At 41.8% G+C, this 2,938-nt stretch overlaps 1 non-coding gene across 1 annotated transcript; it reads right to left on the reverse strand.

Moving 5' to 3' along the window:
* On the reverse strand, positions 1 to 107 carry LOC141589222 (small nucleolar RNA R71). The gene has a single exon (XR_012520172.1). It is a non-coding gene; the product is annotated as a small nucleolar RNA R71 (small nucleolar RNA).
* Between the last annotated feature and the right edge of the window lie 2,831 nt (positions 108 to 2,938).

Raw genomic sequence — 2,938 nt, forward strand, 5'->3', positions numbered from 1 at the left:
ACTTTGAGGAACCAAATCACCGGATTCCGTCAACAAGCTATTGAGAGCTTATATGAAGCTTGGGAGAGGTACAAAGAGCTACAAAGTCAATGCCCACATCATGGGCTAGATGATTGGTTTCTAGCAATAACATTCTACAATGGATGTTGTGCCGAGTCCCGAAGGATTCTTGATTCCGCCTACAATGGACGGTTTGATCAAATTGACACCGACCTTGCTCATGCCACGATCGAATCTATGGCGGTCCATGATGCTCAATATGTCAATTCTCGCATTGTGCCACTCAAAGGTAAAGAAGAATCCTCCAAAAATTCCACCTTGCTAGCTCAAATTGCCTTACTCCAACAACAATTGGCGGAAAGGGATGCTAGAGACTCCGTGCAACAACTCAATGCCATGTCTTCTACAAGTCAAATCGTTGTTTGCGATGGTTGTGGAGGTGTAGGTCATTATGCCGCTCATTGCCAAGCTCCTATTGAAGAGGTAAATGCGTTCCTTACTCTAAGACAAAATGCTTATCCACCGGGTACGTTCTCAAACACATACAATCCAAATACAAGATTTCACCCGAATATGTCTTATAGGAGCAACAATGTGCTCAATCCTCAACAAAATCAACCCCCACCACAACAAAATGCCTATGTCCCTCAATAACAAAAGTATAATCCTCCACCGGGTTATCAAAATCAACAAAGGCCCCCATAAAACAATTACCAACAAAATCAATCACCACCACAAAATGGCCAATAAAACAACCAAGAAGGAGGTAAGCTTGAGGTCTTGATAGTTAGAATGCAAAAGGAATTATTGGCTCAAATTCAAAATAATGATCAAGCTCATAGTGCAGTGGTCAAGATGTTGGAACAACAAGTGGCTCAACTACCCGCTTCCAACTCTCAAAGGAAGAACGGTCAACTACCTCCCCAAGGTACGCCGCCGCACGAGACCGTTAATTCTATCTCCTTGAGTAGTGGTACAAGCTATGATGGCCCATCCATGACCTTGGATGATGACGTGGTTGTTGAAAAGGCTAAGTTTGGGGGAAATGACAAAAAGAAGGCTAGTGAAGAGCCTCTTGTTAAAGACCGTGTACCATTTCCCCATCGGTTGTTGATGCTAAAGAGGAAGAGAAAGATTAATGCCAAAGATGTTGAGCCCCCTATGCCCAAAGAAAATGACAAGGTAATTGTTGAGGAAGTCTCCCCTAATGATAGGGAGAGTGATGTTGTTTCATAGAAGGCGAATGTCCCAATTGAGAACGAGATAGTGAAAGATGTGGAGGATGCTCATCCAAATGAAGTTGTTCAAGTATCATTTCCTCATCGTCTAGCAAAGCATAAGGAGGAAGGTAAATTCGGTAAGTTCTTGGAAGTTTGTAAGAATTTAAAAGTCGCCATTCCGTTTATGGAATTGCTTACTCAAGTCCCTTCTTACGCAAAGTTTATGAAGGAGATTCTCTCAAAGAAGCGATCCTTCAATGAGGTTGAGACCATTGCTTTCATTGAAGAGTGTAGTGCACTCAAAAATAAGTCTCCCCCGAAACTTAAGGACCGCGGTAGTGTGGACAAGGCCCTCGGGAACTGCGTCCGCGGGATCCACACTAGGCATAATCGACTCGAGGTTCTTTCGAATCGAATTAAGACATATTAGAGTCGCCACCAAGTTTTTTGGGAACTTGGAACCGTTCAAGTCAACTTTACACCTTTCATCGAAAAGCATAAAGCCAATCGACTACGAGTGATTAAAGATAAAGACTTGTACCCTATATCACTCGATTTGAATGACTCTCGTAATCCAATGGTATTTAGACGGATCCACAAACCATAGATCTTGAGTAAGGGGTGAGGGTACGTGTTGGGAAGCCCATAAGGACACCCAACCCCGCCCGTCAATAACGGCCTCTACTAAGTCAAGTGTCGGATTTCAAACAAGGTCATAGCTACGTACGATGTATGATATGCAAACGTTGTTTTAACCCTATCATGTGACAACAATTTCTATGTCGTTTTAGATGCAACTAAACTAACTTTGTCAAAGTTGTAATTTAGCATGTGGGTTGATTGATCTAACAACATACAAAACAAAGCAAACAAGGCTTAAGGGGGAATGGGGGAGCCGTTGGGATCTACCTATTACAAACCAGACATTTCATGCCGACACAACGATAAATTAAAGATACAACTCGATCTAAATACAATTGCTACATACGATACCATACACGACACATGGCCAATTCGGCCTAGGAAAACGTGCACAAAGGGGTGGCCCACGGCTCACATGACTCACGGCCTTGGGTCACTCCTCGTAATGTGTGCTTTCGCTCAATCTCATCGAATTAGACATAGGGCCGCGCACCAAAGCATGCATTAGCATAAATCGGGCCATGTTGCTTTAAACAACATGCGATTTACTACGCTCTTACAAACATTGGGGCACAACCATCTAACCAAACAAGACTAAGGTTTTTTGAAAGAGGTTTTGACTCGATAAAAGAAAACTAACTTGAAAATTACAACCAAACTAACAAACACGACTCGATAAACAAAGTAATTACAAGATACGAAATAATGAGATAAAGATGAGAAAAAAAACGAGAAAAGAGACTACAAGGACACGGCCCACACGATCTAGCATACCCTAATTCTTAGGTTAGATTCATTAGGTTAGATCGATGATTGCGAAACGGGTTAGGAACGAATTAGAAAACAAGTTAGAAACGACGTTGATCGACTGAAAAGAGGTCTTACAATTGTGTATTCTACACGGCTCAAAAGGGGTCAAATTAGGTCAAGTTCGCTAATTAATTTAACTCTTCGAGTGTTAATAAGAAGGTGCTAATCACGCACTCTTATACTAGCGAGAAATTAGGTGAAAGAGAGAGATGCGTTCATTAAGTTACAGAATTGTTAGTTGATTTTTAAAGCTATGTCGATGTGCC

Source organism: Silene latifolia, chromosome 6 (assembly GCF_048544455.1).
Source record: "Silene latifolia isolate original U9 population chromosome 6, ASM4854445v1, whole genome shotgun sequence".
Classification (NCBI taxonomy): domain Eukaryota; kingdom Viridiplantae; phylum Streptophyta; class Magnoliopsida; order Caryophyllales; family Caryophyllaceae; genus Silene; species Silene latifolia.